At 40.1% G+C, this 18,339-nt stretch overlaps 1 long non-coding RNA gene across 2 annotated transcripts in view; it reads left to right on the top strand.

Moving 5' to 3' along the window:
* The window catches only part of LOC311260932, an 83,283-nt gene that overhangs the window by 33,622 nt on the left and 31,322 nt on the right, over nt 1-18,339 (top strand). The window contains exons 3-4 of one of the 2 annotated variants that reach the window (XR_014623073.1): nt 12,687-12,941; nt 15,172-15,225. This is a non-coding gene — a long non-coding RNA (uncharacterized lncRNA). The remainder of the gene's footprint in view (nt 1-12,686; nt 12,942-15,171; nt 15,226-18,339) is intronic. The other variant, XR_014623072.1, reaches the window with a different exon arrangement.

Here is an 18,339-nt window from a genome sequence, read left to right as displayed (position 1 = left end):
TCCACAATCAGTTCCAGTTTGAAATCCGTGCTCCTGTCTTAGATACCGATGGCCTGCCCCAGTACTAGCATGTCAGCAGAGATGCTGCTCTCCACTAAAAGCGATATAAAGTTAATAACAACACAGTGGAGTGCCGATCCTCTTTCCCAGAACACTCATTAACTTCTGTTATTGTTAAAACAAACATTTAACCAGTGATGCTAATGAATGAAAAGATGCAGATCTAATGGCATGAATAATCTATATAGGCAGTGGGTACCTAAAGCTGACAAAACATGTTTTTGTGTATTTGTTGTTCAGTTGATGCAACCACTCCATGTGTTTTTTAAAGTACAGCTTTCAGTAACCACACCTGTCTCCACTGAAGCACCAATTAAAGATCTGAGAATTTTCTAATCAGTAGTTTGTTTTAAAAAAAATGATTTAGTTGTTTGGTTGAACCATCAAATACCCCTCTCAGACGGTTACATAATTATTTTCAATCTGTAGAGGTCACCATGCTTTTTCTAACCTAAAATGTAATCACATCCAAACTTCAGGATAACTACAGTATACAGTTACTATGACATCGTGAAAGGATGTTACCCTTAAGACCCAGTATTGTAGAGAGTAGGTTGTTTTATGATGGGATTAAATGTGGCATACAAATCCCATAAAGCTGTGCCAGTTTTCATACACCTCCATGTTCAACAGCCCTAAATAGTAAATGTATTTGTATGTATATAGTATATGGTCCTTTTTGATTCCAGAGTGATGTGTGTTTAACTAGTGGTAGACCCAAGGGCCCGTGCGAATGGCAGTGACCAGGGATTAACCCACGACAGCAGGTTGAATGTGTTCATTATTCTGTACAAAATGTTGGAGTTTATGTGTGAAAACTGTTGCAGACACTCAGCAGTCATCATGGGAGGTGAATGTCATTTCACAACAGGGACAAGCTGTTGTTACTCTGAGGGAATGAAAGATTGTCTTAGAGAGAAAAACTGTCAAAAAACCTCAGTATCTTTAAGCTCTGTGGTTTACACCCTCAAAAAGACACCCAGATAATAGATAGAGCTATACTTGATGAAAAACTTGAGCTGGATGTTTAACATATATACTGATAGCATACGAAATACACAGTCTAGCACAGAATAATACTAATAATATGATTTGGGTGATCAAGATTTAGGCCATTTTGTTATTCATTATATTAAGATTATCTACACATTTAAAGACACAACGATTTCAAACATGTATTGATTCCTTATTCCTTTAAGTTATTTAGATAATTTACTATAAGTCTGTTGCTTTAGATCGAGGCTTAATTTGGATTTAACCTAAATAGTTGACGGTAAAAGCCTTTGGTGCCTTGATGGTATACACAGCCCATCCTCGCAAGAAAAACAGATGTCTCTGAAAGCATGTTATTATGACCCATATTTGTTTATTGTTAGTTGGCGACCTCTAATAGCCATAGTAATTATGACAGGAGCAAAGGAGGAAGTCAGGTGATGTAGTAGAAAGAGCGACAATATCAGCATCTGTAGGAAGCTCGGGGGGATGGATGGGTCTAACAGAACCAAGCTTTGACCCAGGAGACTGCTGTTCGTGTCTCCTGTGAAACCAAGTCCACAATGATAAGGGTTTGACCTAGCGTTACAAGGCCTAGGCACAGCACCCAAGAAATTGTGGGCACCACCTCAGCCAATTTAATGTAAAATCAATGTGGAGAGCATCAGAGCTAAGTAAATAACTTTTCTCAGATGTAATGGTTGTAGTTAGTCCCCAGTGACCCCAGACTTGCTTTTCCAATTTTTGTGCACAGATAAAATGGTCCAAAATGTTGGGACATCATATTTACTTTTAATTTGAAACACTTATGATTTTCTTAGAAGAATCCCCAAACCCCCTGCCAAATACATGCACCTTAGTCTTAAACAAACCCAGGCAAAACACTGCATAACGTACATGATATAACCTTAAGTTATGTAACGAACTCAAAACGTTAACAATGTGATGATGAAGGTCTGCTATGACAAAGGTCCAGTACACCTGTCACTGGTACTCTACAAGGGTCATTTGAGGAGTGGTGATATACTGTATTTTGTTTTGGCAGCTGAGCTATTCAGTCACTTAGTTATGAGGAACGGTTGGGTGAACAGGTACATAGACTCAGCCTCTCCATCTCCTACACACAGGCACCAAACATAGTTTGCTCAATAGACACCATGTGTTTACTCCTTTCCTTCATCCTACAGGCAGTTGAGTTCTGCTAATACCACATCAAATGAGTAATGAGCTGCGTTGCATGAGCTATGGCAGTATAACCTCATTGTAACTTGTTCCTAGCTGCTGTCTGTTTGAGAAAAAATGGCAAACAACAGGTACTAGGATCTCTAGAACACATGCTGGTAAGTAACTCCATTTACAGTAAGAAAGTGGATTTAGAGGGAATCATTTCTCAAAACCTCCCATGTCCCATTATAGCCTGGTTGTTTTTCTGTTGGGTTTGTAAGCAAAAAACATTGAATTACAATGCAGGGAAAGAGTTACAGCACTTATTTTTTTCCAAATGGAAACTGGCGTACTTACAAATTTCCTCTGATTGGTGTGGTACACAGCCAAACCTCATTTTGTTAGGAAATGTGGCATTTTCCAAATTCATCATTGAATTCTAGAAACCATTTCCACCATCATGTTTTTGTTCTTCTTTCAACAATCCCCTTTTTGTTATGTATAATGGATAAGGTAAAGATGGCTACTCTTTGATGCTTAGACCTCCAGAGATTAAATTAAGTAGATCAATAAACAAAAACCATTGAGTTCATTTAAGTGCAGCATGATGTGCTGATGTCAGTCATCAGAATAAACTAATTTGCCCCCATGGGTCCATGTTACCCAAAATCCTTACATTGTATTTATATGTCTGTCAGTGTGGTTTACAACACAGTGTGGGCTTGAACTAGTCCAAATGCAAACTGCTTTTATTGTTTTCTGGCATGATGGAAGACAATTAGCAATGGCTGTGCTTTGAAAAGTAAATGAGGTGAGAAGGACACTCCCAGAGGCCTTGAAATAAATATGAAATACATTTTTTAAGTATTTGGAATTCCCATTTTAATGTTGCACCACAGTTGCTGAAAAGAAAGATTAAATCGGTATGTACGAAAGGACAGTATACAGTATTAAATGCTCTCAAAATGCCACCGTACTTTGCTGCACCAAGCATTTTATTGTCAGTGTATTAACCTCTCTTGCAATAAATGGAACTGCATACCATACTTTAGAGTAAAATTCACTGAATTTTGACATTTCACTGCATGCAATCTCATCAGCTGACCTTTCCCCAAGAGACCTTTTACTCTCCAGTCAGTCGTGCAGAAATACATGTTTTCATTTACAGATGACTAGATCATGATGTAAGTGACACGATTTATGCAAACAGTTATTAGGAATAACAATATAGGAAAACAATAGAGAGTCTTCTGGAAATGACAAATTTCCAACTGAAAGATCCCGCTTCCAGAAATTACAATGTGTCAGAATTTCGTGTATCAGTACTGAGCAACAAAAAATAACCTATGTGAGAAAAACACATTAAAATTGCGTCTCACCATCATGATGCAGTAAAAGCATGAAGATAATTTATATGCTTTTCATGATACATTAGACCTTTTCTCAAAGTGCAACTTGAGAGAATTGCAAACATGCATGTAGCAAAGCTTTGCCTAAAGAACATCTGCGTGTCTCTGAATGTGCTCATTTGAATGTGTGCACTTGCGTGTGGATTGCAGTATTAATGGACGTTCCAGTACATTTGGTCTGACGCCAATGGGCCCAATTGCTTAGCATGCCTGCAGGACATTAATTGATGGCCGGGTTACGCTTCCTAATAAGTGTCATAAATAACGGTTTAGCAGGACGAGGGGGAAAATCTCAAATACATTAACCACTGCGTTGACATCTTAATGGAGATTCAACTGAGATGTGATCAAGTGGAATCCGTCAAGTAGGAATCCATTAATGCAGGGCTGAACCCTCCACAGCGCCAAACTGGTGACAGTGATGACGAGGATGGGACAGAGCAGCTTTACTGCTGCTCATGTGTCACTCGCAGCTTTAATGGACAGCCTTGTCAACATCCTCATCCCCACTCGCACATGGCCCTCCACCAACACAGCTGTTGAAGATCTGTCAAACCTCCGTGTCAGAGAGCCACACACACCCACCCAAAAGTCACTGATGGAGCCAGTAAAAACCACAGGCCGTTCACTGGCAGCATCATTGATTTTATCCCCGAATTATTGTTGAGGACACACCATGCCTTGCATACCAATGGCGAGCCTTTCACAGACAGTCAGACAGGAGGGTCAAATTAGCCCCAGGTTGCCACAGTTTTTGTTGTGGGGATGGAAGTTGGAGAAGCGAGTGCTGGCAGCTCTGTTTGGCGATTTGTCTTCTCACGCACACAAACACGCACAGGCACATGTATGCACAATAAATTCATAAAAAGCACACCCACACACACACGGTTTGCCTCCGTATTGGGTATGCAGCCAGGAAGCTCATCAGTGGAATTGCAGGTTTAGCCAACTGAGGATTTTTCTGTGTAACCAAGCCTCAAATGAATGGGATGAAAAACCTCTGAGCTCCCACGATATACTGTAAGTGGTGCGCGACTCAGCAAAGGTATGAGCATTAGTTCCATGCTAGGACTATATTACAGAGAAGTGTGCATATTTAAGTGCACGTGTGGGAGAGAGCCAGAGTATGCATATGTGTTGGTTCATGCTCAATTATGAGTGTGTTTTCATGTGCGAGTGGGATCCTTGATGTGTGAAAGTTCATGCTTATTTGCATGTGCGTGGTGTATGTGTACATGTATGCCTCTGAATTATATTTTCCTTTGCTGCCACTCTCATTACTGTAATTTTTTTTTCGCTTATCCTTTTATCAGTCAGGTGTTTGAGGTATATTCTAAATTAACCCATTACAGATTAAGTTAGAAATAAGTGGCCAAGTCTGCAGTGCAAGGATAATGGCACTGGAAGCTTGGCGTTCAGTATATTGGTACGTTTTTTTTGGTACTTTTACAACCCCGATTTCAAAAATGTTGTGACGCTGTGTAAAACATGAATAAAAACAGAATTCAATCATTTGCAAAGGAACTATGTTGACCGTTTAACCAGTGGTCCATGTAGTATTATCCCTCCTTTAATAAGAGTTTCACAAAGTGGTAAAACTCGCCCCATCCTGGCTTGTAAACAACTGTGCCTTTTGAGGATGCTCCTTTCAAACCCAATCATGATATCATCTGGTAGCAATTGACCTGTTTACCTGTGAAATGTTCCACACTGGTGTTTTTTGAGCATTCCACAACTTTCTCAGTCTTTTGTTGCTACTGTCTCCATTTGTTTGAATTAAGAAAAAACAAATATTTACAAAAATCAATGAACACAGAGTGCTGCAGAGTTAACCCCAAGTTCATGATATGTTTTGTTCCGCAAGATAATCCTCACAGATCCGTGGTTACATGACTTCAGTGTCACCACCACTAAGTATCTTAATACACTATAGTATACACACTTTACTATAAATTGATCGATGTACAAGTTGTCAAGTTAGTGAGGACGGACTAGTGAGGAGATAATGTTCCTGACAACTTCTGTAGTCTCGTTGAGCCACTTGTTAACTACCTTTTTTGAGACATGTAAACACATGAAACTCTCTTAAGCTTGTGTTAACTACAGACCACATTTCAGGCATTTAACTGAAAAACGATTCAACAAACACATTAACTTTGAGACGAGGGAACTGGAAGTGCAAAAATGCTAGCTGATTTCTGGGTTTTAGGACTCAGTCTTGCTGCACTTTTAAATATACTGTATCATCTTTGTGCTGCTCTCAATTGAATATATGTCACAAAGGATTAGCAAAGTGTCACATTCTGCTTTATTTACGTTTTACGCAGCATCCCAACTGTTTTGGATCGTGGGTTGTAGAAACAGGTTGTAATTATGTTGTAAACTAACTAAATTTTTACATTGCAAAAATAACTGTTGGCATAAATAATTTCACTCAGAGTAACAGCGCTTTCACTTCAGTGTAAAGTTCCATCTATCACCCTTGCTGTCGGTCTCTTTCAGTATAAACGGCTGTTCAATAGTGAAGCATAAGAAGTGCCAAGCTCAGCTCCTCCAGCAGAGTGGTGGATGTAGTCTATCATTAGCCTACATACTGTCTTGACAGGTGCTTTTGTTAGAGGAATTCCCTCAAGTTTATCAACTAGGTCCTCTGAAGTTTCTATTGTAAATGTGCCAGTGTTTAGGAGGTTAGTAGAACTACTGCAGTGACAGCCATTGTATGTGTGTGTGTGTGTATGTGTGTGTGTGCCAGTGAGTGTGCATGCTGGTGTGTGCGTGCTTGTATGTGCATGGAAATGTCTGTTGGGGCCTGTTGGGTGACAGTTCTGCTCTCAGCAAGTAGGTAATTAGCATGCATTATTCAAATGAAAGACGGAGGGAATGAGGGTGGGGACCTGTCCACCTGGTTGTCAGCAGTGGAGCCCGTCTCGTTCAGCGCCACTTACTCCACATATTTGGAACATCAGAGCGTGTCTCGTGTCAATGTATTACCCTCCTCTGAAGCGTGTGGATAATGCACCTCTACAGAGCCCCATTATGAGGCAAGATATGATCGAAGTAAGCCAAAGTCAAAGACATTTAATCTTCAAATTGGAACAGAAAGGCTGTTATGCACCTTTTTATATTTGAGTCGGATCAAGTCAATTTTATTTGTACAGCACATTCAGCAATAAGGTCTGACAAAGTACTTCACACAGCGGCAAAGGGCATAAGTAGACAGGCCTTTGCATTAAAACAGAGAACACTCAACACATCCTGACATACAGAGCTTACAGTATGACATTGAGGTTACATCTAAAGGTGGCAGTATACTTATACAAAGGCCGGACTTGCCTTGAAATCAAACCAAAGCTCAACTGCATACAAATAAGAGCACACAATACAGGGACACTTGTATCATCTTATCCAATCCATTATAATAACCCTGCAATAAATCTTACCTTTGTGAAGCTAATACTTTATTTCTGTGGCAACTCTATGGTAATATATCAGGCTGCAGTTTGTGGTCTTGCCGGTGTACTATACATTGTACTGTCCTCCTGTTATTGTGTCTACTCCTCTGTACTTACTCACTGAGGCTTTGTATTGTTGGTTTACTTAAAACTCCATGGCAGCTAGGGATGCGGGCAGCAGAATTGGAAACGCTTGTCCACAAGGCAGCAAAAGCAAATTGTGATATTTTGGACCAATTACGGACTTTCATGCACCGGGATCTGGTGTGTGAAGGACTCTCCTCGATGAAGCCAGCAAGCATCTGCGAAGGCTGAAGCATCCGTATCTCCACAAACATGTCTCTTTGTTTGTGTGAATGGGCTAAATTATGTGTCTACAGTAAGCACACTGGCAGCGTAAGTAGCAGAAACACTATGCCTTTGAAAGCTAAAATGCAATATGAAAACAGGGCTAAAAAAAAAAGAAATGTATAGCTTCCCATACTGTACCTGTATGCACCTGAAATACTGCTTTGAGTGTGAAACTGAATGCACATAAAGCATTCTGACACTCCCATGATAGACTGTTGGCGTGGTTTCCAGTATATTGCAGTGACCACCAGGAGCTCCGGTTGTTTCTGCTATATTATCATCTCCAGGCTCATATTTTAGCCGCAGATGAGTCATTAGTACCTTGCCTTATCTCCCACCCATTCTCCAGCCCCACCACAGCACCCCTCCAGGAGCAGGCCTCTGTTTACCTAATTGATCAATTAGCTGCTTGAGAAGGCTCCCTCTCTCCTCCACACGTCCCATTTAGCCAACATTTACATGTGTCAGTTTAATTGTGTCCCTATCTCCTCTCCCAAATTATTTACCTACTCACTCACCCACACTGCAAAGCCCCCATTGTCCCCAGGTGTCTGATGGTCTGACTGGAATGGCAATGCGTTGCCTGGATCATAATTTGACTTTTTGCAACAGGAAACTGACATTGAAACCGAGGCCTACAGTTTTAGCCTACACAGTCACGGAGATTCTCTTTATTAACTATACAGCTGACAACTTTTACCTGTCAGCTGCTGTTTGTTGTACAATATTTGAGCAACTGTCGCTGTTGTCTTGATGTTTCAGCACAGTACTGAAATGTAATTAAAAGTGAGTCCTGAGTGTGGACAGACAAGGACCAAAGCCAAACAATATCCCCAAACGTAAACTGCAGGAACAAAACATTTACAGAGGAAAGTGATTTCGTGTCAGTGGCTGACTTTTTACAATACCCTTTTCTTCCTCATAACTGTTCAGCTCTGCTGGCCTGAGGTCCCCTTCCAGTGGGTTGACCGGGCATGAAATCAGCCTGGCAAAACCCTCCACTCCCATAGTGGATTTAGACGATTTACATACAACAGTCTTTTGATTGTGCTGGACCACCAACTAATCCTTTGTTCCCAGGAGGGCTTCTGCTGTACTTTGTCCACTCTGTGTCTGCTACAGACTCCTACTGCCCTCCAGTGGTAGAATGGCATATTACAACCTGGTAAAAGAAATTGGTGCTTGGTAGACTGCATTTGTTTATGCTGATTCACAGTTAGAAAACATAATGTATTATCAGCCAGACATGAATGCACACAATAATAAAGGGGATATTAAAGCATCGGATTATGTGTAAAAAGCAAAAAATCGAAATTCCTGGATTTTTGTTCAGGAATCTACAAATATGCAAACTAAACATATTACACTAAATTGCATCACACTGCATACAGTACCTTGACAAACTGCAAATCATGTAGCATAGTTTTGTGCAAAAGTCATCATATTAAGCAGTGTGCTTATAACATACTCAGGGTACCGTGCATTTTATTTCTGAGACTATTTTTTTATATTATTCTTGTTGTATCCTTCAGCAACCACAAGGTGGTGGTAAATCATAGAGATTGGATTTTTCCCCTTGTGTGCCTTTTGAAATGTAGGGACAAAATGTGCATTTTTGTCCCCTCTTCCACTGAAAATAACGAGTACTGTTTTGTCTTTTTAATCAACATAAAATATTTTTGCTACGTTTAATCCTCCTTTGACTCCTAGTCACTGTTTGATTTCACGTGCTTCATCTTCTCTGCTAGTTCAAAAGATTGAAGAATAAAATTTGAGTAGTTCCCTTTCCTTCAGAAATGAAAAATAAACATATTAAATAATGTTTGTTCCTGGGCAGGCTCTTTACAAAAGCCTTGTACCAACCAGGCTGGGAATTACTTTAATTTCCTCAGGCAAAATAGTTTTGTTTGTTTTGTTTTTTCCCCGTCTGTTAGAAATACTGAGAAACTTAATGACTGTCCTTAAAGACTTGTTTGCTGAACATGTCCCTGTGACAAACCATTACATATATATGTTTGTATGTGTGTGTGCGTGTGTGTGTCTATGTGTGTATACTGTAGATGTATATGTATATAAGTATTTGCATATATATATATATATATATATATATATATATATATATATATATATATATATATTTATATATGTGTGTGTGTGTGTGTGTGTATATGTATGTCTATATATATATATATATATATATATACACACACACACACGCAAGTATGGCTAGTGACAGCTTTAATTAAAAACCTTTTCAGCCAGAATCTAAAACAGTAAGAGCAGTTTGTTCCTTATAATCGATTGACTGAAAGTTACTGTGTGCAGCGTGCACAGAGGAGTTTAATTAGAATAGGTGTCATGTTACTGTAACATCACGTTTCCTGTCCTGTCCAAGTGTCCTTGAGCAAGACACTGAGCCCCGACCTGCTCAGTGCCTCTCTGACTGAACCTCCCCATCAGTCTTCAGAATACAGATGATACACAGTTATGATGTTTGTGGAGATGTTAGGTTGAAGGGGAGGATTTTTTTTTTTTTTGGGCTACGTTGGTAGAATGAAATATATAGGACCACGTATTACATCGTGATATTTATGTATGTATATATTCATGTAAAAATGTAGTGGTTCACAGAAAACTTTGATTAAAATCGGTCACTTTATGAGATCTTTCATTTCCAAAAAAATATATTTTTTAATTATAAGATAGTGTTCTTGTAAAGTATGAAAAATATCACAAAACAAATAATGACATCAGAGCTTCACCATGTTATCCTGAATACTTTGGCATGTATGATAACCTGTTAACATTGAGATAAAGCTTCAATATCAATCTACCACCACACAATCAAGTATAGGGCTACAGTTCAGTATAGTTGAGTATAATATAGTATACTGATATACAGTAGTATGGTATAAAATAGTTTTTGTATAATTATTAAGAATTCATATAAACAAAAACTGCAATATAAGTAAAAAGTGATAAAAGAAATGCATTAAGAAATTGTAAAAGGATTAATAAGAAATTGCAAGTAGAATAATAAATATGTTAAATAACATCTAAATATTTAATGAATAAATTGAAAGTAATGGAGCAGCATGTATTTGGAATGACATGCTGGAAAGATTATTATAACTATATTATTAGCGTTGTATAACGTTGATATAACATATACTGTACAGAAAAGGTGTAATAGCATAGTACATGTATAGAAGTTGTAAAATTCTCTGTTTGAATTCAATGGGTGTGTGTGTGTGTGTGTGTGTGTGTGTGTGTGTGTGTGTGTTAATGGAGACAGATTTGTATAGTATTGTTCTCTGTTTGTATGCGAACATAGTACACATCATTTCCTCTTGTAGGTAGTTGGAGAGGTTCAGTAAGACTACAGCTAAAACACAAGACCACAGAACTTTACCAGTTTTGTGTGGAGTCAAGGCAGCTGTATGTGTGTGTGTGTGTGTGTGTGCGAGTGTGTGTGTGTGTATTCTCATGTGGACATCAGCAGTCTCTGTTGAACACTGGTGTGCTAATGGTACGGACCTCTGTCAGATTCAGGCCCCCATCACAAGCATCAGCCATCAGGGTTCAAGCTAGGATCTGCCCATTAACACGGAGGCCGGAGGATGCAGGCTATCCACACCGGGAGAGAGAGCGAGCGAGCCTGACACAGAGCAGGTCGCTCTCCCACAGCATGCGCACCAGCCTGCACTTTCCAAGGACATTACGGCTCCATTCCACCAGCTCTCCGGTGGCAGGCTATCATTAGTGCGCTTGCAAGAGCCCAGAGAGGTGATAGCAGGGGAATTGTGGGCTTTCATATCCACAAGCTGGTCCACAGGATGCCAGGCAGAGTGTGGCAATTTAGCTCAGAGGTGATGGAAAATAGTGGGTTAGTTTAATGACAAGTTTGTGTGGCCATGTAAAAGCACTCATCAGAGAGTGGGCGATAGAGAGAATGGGTGAGAAGCACCAAAACGAAGAGAGAGAAGGGACTGTGTCAGTGTGTGTCTGAGCGGTCTGAGTGTGTGTGTGTGTCTGTGTGTGTGTCCTCTTTTCTTATTACAGCTCTCTTCTCTTTTCCTAATAGTGTGCCAACTTACATACCAATTTTCAGTGGGTTTAGTGTTTATTTAAAAGAAAACGAATCAGTGAGATGTCAGGGGGAAAATCTGAATCTTAAAGCCATCCTTTCTTTTGATATAATTAATGAGGTAACCAATATTGGAAATTCAGGACAAAACATGGAAATAAAGACTAAGATAAAAGAGGTGATACTCAAATACAGTATATCAACGGACTAATCTAAATCCAAATCAGTTCTGTGTATCCTTAATAAAATACTGACTGTTAATATTTGAATTCAATTTAAGAGCAACATGCAAATATAGTTGCCTCAAGTATATCTTGTACTTGATTTATTAAGCTAAATGAGTTATCATTCGTTGATTAAACGAGTTTGTGGCCACAAAAGCTCTTATTTTTTTTACATGTCATTAAAATGCATGAATATAAAATGAATGACTAAAAAATTAGTTGTACAGTCCGTAACTATTTACTTTCAGAGGGTCCCACAGACAGCACTTTAAATCATTAAAAACAGGATTCAGTGCTAATATGTTGGCTAATCTTTACTAATCTATATCATATTACGCCCTCACTGGCCACTTCATGAGGCACACCTCTACAGTGTAATGCAGAACAACACCTTGGCCATGGATTCTACTTTTATTTATTCAGTTGACACTGTCAGAAAAGTAATAATTCTTCTTTTTGTTTATTTTTGATGTTGTAGTGGGTGGCGGTGTTGTACAAGAGTGCATTATATTTAAAGGTGTTTCTAATATTCTGCCTCTCTCTGAAATGGGGTGGACAAAATACTAGAAACACCTCTCAGTATAACACAGACCAGTTCAACACCAGATCTCTACAACCCTAAATAATAAACATGCAGTTAAATTAATAGCTCTCTGGCGGCGGCAATCAAAACTGTACATTATTTTCCTTTGTTATTTTTGTAAAGGCAGAATTTGTACTAGATAGCATAACATTGTACAAGTGTACCAAATAAAGTGGCCAATGAGTGTGTATCAAAATGGTATAAAGCTAACTGTAAATGAATAAAGTCACCATTCATAAATGTTAGCGTGCCCTGTCGTGATGCATTGTTTATTCATGCATCTAATTCACTTTCAATTTCATCCCTAAAAAAAAAAAAAAAAAAAAAAAATCAATCCTCCATCTCTGTCTCCCTTGGCAACAGGTTATAATCCATAGTTACGAGGAGCGGTTGCTAGGTGCGTTGCTGAGATACAGACCCTTGTCTCCACTGGCGCTTCGTAGGAGGCCAGCGGGTCCTTGATGATGGCAGAGAGATGAGGGACGGGTGAAAGGATGACAAGAGACAGGACAATGAGGAGAGGAAATAGACGCACACACCTGACAGAGGCTGTACGAGCGGAGGCTGCACAAAGACAGCGCCGAAGAAAAGGCTGAAAATGAGAGCAGAGAATGAAAAGTAAACACAAAAAGGATAATGTAACAGTCTAAGTGGGCAATCTGCGCACCCCCATTTGCTTCAGCTACATTTTTAGTGTGTCTGTCTTCGCGTGCGTCTGTTTCTGTACGTGTGTGTTTGTGCTGCATGTGAAAGACAGAGTGACAGTAGAAAAGAGAGGGAGATGAGGTATCTACTTTGACTCTGTGAAAAACCTGCTATTATGCTAAAAGAAAGAAATATAAAAAAGTGCACTGATGACTTCAATCACTGAATCCTTTGTGTGCAGGCTTTTCTTTTCTTCGGGAGTGAGGAAAAATGTGAACAAAAAATCTAATAAGAAGGAAACTTTGAGTGTGGCCAGCAGTTCTGAGTTAGGTGTCTTCTCTCGGACATAAACGAAAAGTCATACTCGCTATTTTTTAATACATTAGATCAAAAATATATGTTTTGTCATTTTGAAACTGGTATGATTCTGTTTGGATGTGTTCACACAGATGTTGTATACAGAGACAGTAACAGCTCTCTGTTTATTGGTACTCATGGCCATAAAAGCACCTAAGTTGTACAAGCTGTCATTTTTTTCTGATCCGATTAGTATGGTGATGATAGAAACCCATGGGAGCGCTTACTTCTCACGAGTTTCCTTGTTGGTGGATAGAAAGAGTGTTCTTTGGTGCTGAAGCTGCAGGAGCCATCTGCCGCTCCCAGTGCCGATTAATCCCCCGCCTCTCCCCCAGGGGGCAGTAGCACCGTGCACACGGCCACTCGGCTCACTTCGCTCAGCTCTGCTCTGCTCTGAGATCAAAGGCACAGTGCCTCTGCAAGCCAAAACAGCCACCATCGCCCTCTCTTCTGTCGACCTCGGGACAAGTTTTCAGCAGTTTTATTTAAAAAAAAAAAAAAAAAAGATATTAGCATGATGTCATAGAATGACTGGAAAGCAGGGCTCTCTCAGCTTGCTTTGAATAGGTAGTGCAGCTCTGCCGTGCCCATTGCTTCTGACAGTGTTATTAGGAAGATAATTCTCCCAAGCAAATAAACAGTGTGCAACAGCCCATGTGAATTTTCCTTTCAGGTCTGGTTATTGTGTGTGTATTTCACCGATATTGTGTCATCTGGTGAGGGAGCAAATATCAGGGTTAGTTAGAGGTTGAGCTTTTGATCTCTTTTGAGACTTCATCTGAGAGGGTTTACAGATGATCAGGAGCAACACTTTACATTGAGTTGAAAAGCCATCTACATCACTCATCCACTGTCAGCGGTTGAAATATATTTGCAGCTCACAAACACCTAATTTTGTCAGAGTTGGTTGAGTTTTACGTCTGTAGCCTCATTTCTCCGTCTTACTTCATTTCTTCCAGGACCAAAGTAATTTAATAATCATAAGAGTTGTAAGAAGTGCTTAAAATGTTCTTCAATTTGTTATTATTAATGAACGTTAATGAATTTGAAATCTCAATTGTTGGCTGCCTTGCGTGATTGCTTTGATGTCTTTATGTAGCCAAACAAAACATAAACAAAAGGAATGAAATAAAACATGAGAAATTAATTGCTTATTAGTTTGTGGTTTGCACTTTCTCCCTGGAATAAAGAATCAAATTAGGAAAAAAATAATCAGTGTTAAAGTAAAAGGGTGGCAAGAGACTGCTTTGCTCCATTTTTTGTAAACAGTTCATTTTATTAAAAATGCGTTGTGAGCAATAGTTTCCAAATAGTTTTGGAATAAACATCAGCTGGACCTCTGGCTCAGTATCTGTCCTTCAGCTCAGCAGCATATTTATACAGTACACTTTGCTTTGAGGAGAGACCCCTGTTGCTTGATTGGAATGACTTCCCTAATTGGATTCAATTCCTAATTGAAACGTAATAAAAATGCATCAGTAGACGTGGCGCCAACAATTACCTCATGCAAATCTCTTGATGAATTGACGTGAGGGGCGTAATTGCAGCTGTTAAAGAAATGCATTGATTTCTCCTGGAATAACATCAATTCAAATCAGTTCACACACTCATGCTTCAACCTGCGTGCGGAAAGCATTTGTCACTGCTCAGTGTCCCTGTTTGGAGGTATGCAGAAAAAATGAAAAACATCTGCACCCTTTCACGTGGGTACGTCAGATTGATTGGGCTTGCGGGACTTTGTTTCAAATGTGCTACATCTATGCATATGCAATAAAGCATTCTCAATACTTGAAGGAGGGAACAAAAAGGACAAATGTGTTTGTTCTTTGTTTCTGTTGTCACTCAGATGGTGCACGGGTTATGACTTCCTTTGGTTTGTGGAGCAAACACATTCAGCTGGGTATGTATCACAGAAATACACACACACACACACACATACACACACACACACACAAAAACACACACACGCACTTGGTTAAATACAGTTGGAGAAAAAAGAGATTAAATCAGATACACATGGAAAGGAACTATGAAGGCTTTGATTCTTCCATCATCCAAACGTTCTGAACATTATCCGTCCGTCTGTTGATCGGGGGTGGCAGAAAGGGTTAAAGCATCTTCTGAGTTATTGCCTACCGTCGTAGTCATAGCAACAGGTTAATAAGTAGCTTCTCTGATCTTCCTCTGTTGCTGCACAGGTTGCATAGACACAAATAGCATCCTGGACCCAGTGGACTGAACCGCAAACATCTTTTGATAAGAATGAACTTTAAACATTTAAAAGTAATGTGGAAGGGAAGGAGCCCCGTATGCACTGAAGAATGTTAAGGAAGAAAAGACTCCAGCAGCATTACACCTACAATCATCGTGATTGCATCTACCGCATTTGACCTACCCAGGCCGAAAAGGAACACAGAAAAACAAAATTGAACACTTGCTAAATCCAGCTACCTCATACCTCGGAGGCTACTGGTTGGCCCATGTCTAAAGGTAAACGGGCCAATCAGCTTTGGAACAGAGTGGCTGTTCCTAGACGCGTGTGCGAAACCAAGGGCAAATTAAAGCATTGCCTCCGAGTTGCATCATTCTCCCCTCACAGCTCTATTAGTAGGCTAGCCACAATGTCTCTTTACGAGAGCTTCTCTCAGAGCAGAATTAGGCACACTTCCCCGCAGTGATATGTCTTTTTATGAACCACACTGGCATCATGTGTGCCAGTTCCTACAGGTGCAAACCACAGTTGAATTACTGGGAGAGATAACATGTCTGGATGCCTCGATTCCTCTTGAGCTGACGTAATAGCAGAGCAGTAGTTAAATGTAGATGTTTTTTTAATGTGATTCTGGCTTGATGGATTTTCTCACATTCAGATGAATGAAGATGTTAATGAGGATCAGCGATCCGAACACTGATGTGAAAAGATGAAAAATAGGTGATGTCCTCACCTTTATGTTCTCATCTCAACCTTTTTTTCGTCCTCTGCTCATCTCTTTCCCCATCGAATAATAGGAGCTGAAAAGTGCATTGATTCAAAAAGATGGACCATTCAAACTGACACAACAAACGAACAAACAAACCAACAGCTTGACTGGAGGAAGCTGTGAGGCCGCAGTAGGGAGCACTGGAGTCGTTTTTGATGATAATGCTTGATCCCTCTGTTCTCTCTGTCACTGGGCCTCGTGCTTTCACTTCAGCTCAGCTCAGCTGTCAGCCAACATTGGCTACTCACTCAAGTGCCCGTGCACACGCGTGATGCACACTCACACTGACAATCACACAATATCCGAGGTCGAAGGTTGTATGCATGCTTGTACATAATTGCAAACTGTGAAAAAACATGTGATACAATAGTCCGATAAAACAAGCATGTGTGTATATCATGTCTCAGAAATGAGTAACTATCCATGTGTGGTAATTTGGAAGCTTATCAGCAGCATTAATTGTGTATTTGTGTGATTAAGACAGTAATCAGAAAGTAATGACACTTCAGTCTGATTTATGAGAATGGATGAAATTACACAGCTGAAAGGTGGCGGGTTAAACAACACTGACCCGCCAAATACCAAGAGAGATTTAAACAAAGGCCAGAGCTAATTCATCAGTGAAACGAGGGGGTTGGGGAGTGGGATGTGTGTGTCGCGGAGCTTTTGACAGCATGAGGAGCCTGGGGGACATATAAACCTTTTTAGACAAGACGGGATGTTAAGGTTACTGTACTTTACTTCTGATGGGTGAAAAACGAGCACCCACATAAAAAGGAAGAAAGTACTCTTGATGCTTGCTTTATTGAAATGATGCCCTGGATCTTTAAGAGATTTTGACAGCTCAAGGATCATGAAACTCTATCTCCACACTAGTGAAGAAAAGGAATCACAAAATTTGCCCCTGCGTGGCTTTAACCACAACAGTTTTATTCTGCGTACATCTACAGATGAAAGCAGCACTCTCTCCAATACTGATTAAAGGCTCTCCGCTCCCACCGGGCTCCACGCTGGTTTGGGTTCATTCAATCTCGGGCCTTGATTACTCGATTGGTCTCATTGATTGAAGGGGAACTTTAATGACCTATTATCTCAAGTGTTAATCAGGTGTTGACAGACAGCTCTCTGTGGGACTGGGCAGGGCTGAGGGCCAGAATGGACAGAGCTGGCTGGACTCCTGCCGCTCGGATGAGTCAAGGGTTGGGCAGCACACAGAGTGCAGACGCGCCGCTCGACAAGTTTCCCTCCGGAGCACAGTCTGTGCGCCGCGGTGACATCATCTTCAGTCTGCTCAGGTCGTCTATGACTCAGATGTTTTGGTGCCTTTTTTAAATGCACTCGTTTGCACTTGCTTTATCTTCCTGTGTTGCAGTTTTACCACCCTGTGAATTAGTTCTAATGAGAGAGAAGGGAACTGATATATAGAAATGGAGGCTAGTGCATGCTCTCTATGTGTTCCCATTTCATTTCGTACTTATGAAAGAAAAGCAGTTGGTAAAGTTAAATTCAGAGGAACTGTGTTAACCTTGAGGTATATTAGACGTTGGATAAGCCAGGGGTTTTAAGAGGAATAAGGCCCGCTACATTAAATTGAGTTCCTGATAGTAGTTTGGAATGAAATTACTTTCCAAATGTGCATAATGCACTAACACTATATGTGGTGTCCTGGATTTAATATATTTCTTTAAACTGGCTTGATCAAGAAAAAAAAAAAGATATCTCAAGAAAGGTTGGCGTCATCGTCCATAGCCGATGGCTGACGCCCTGTATCATTGTTAGATTGCTTAAAAGGCCCCCCACCAGAGAGCACAAAAAGTAGTTCGTCACCTTGGAGTTGCTATATGAGGAGTTGTTGGTGTTCGTGACACGTGGGAGAGAAAATGAAAATAAGTCTTTTGCTGCTCAGTGTCCCGTTTTTTATTTTCTTATTAGACCAGCTTAGTTAGGCGAACCCAAGGCACTCTGTTACATTGGTGGCAGTGGTGTTTCTTTTCTGCGGGCTGCTGTACAGCAGTGCTGTTGCTTTCTCTGTA

Source organism: Pagrus pagrus (genome assembly GCF_965226575.1).
Source record: "Pagrus pagrus genome assembly, chromosome: 1".
Lineage (NCBI taxonomy): Eukaryota > Metazoa > Chordata > Actinopteri > Spariformes > Sparidae > Pagrus > Pagrus pagrus.
The sequence above is the reverse complement of the archived record's forward strand: the minus strand, read 5'-3'. Positions and strand labels throughout refer to the sequence as shown.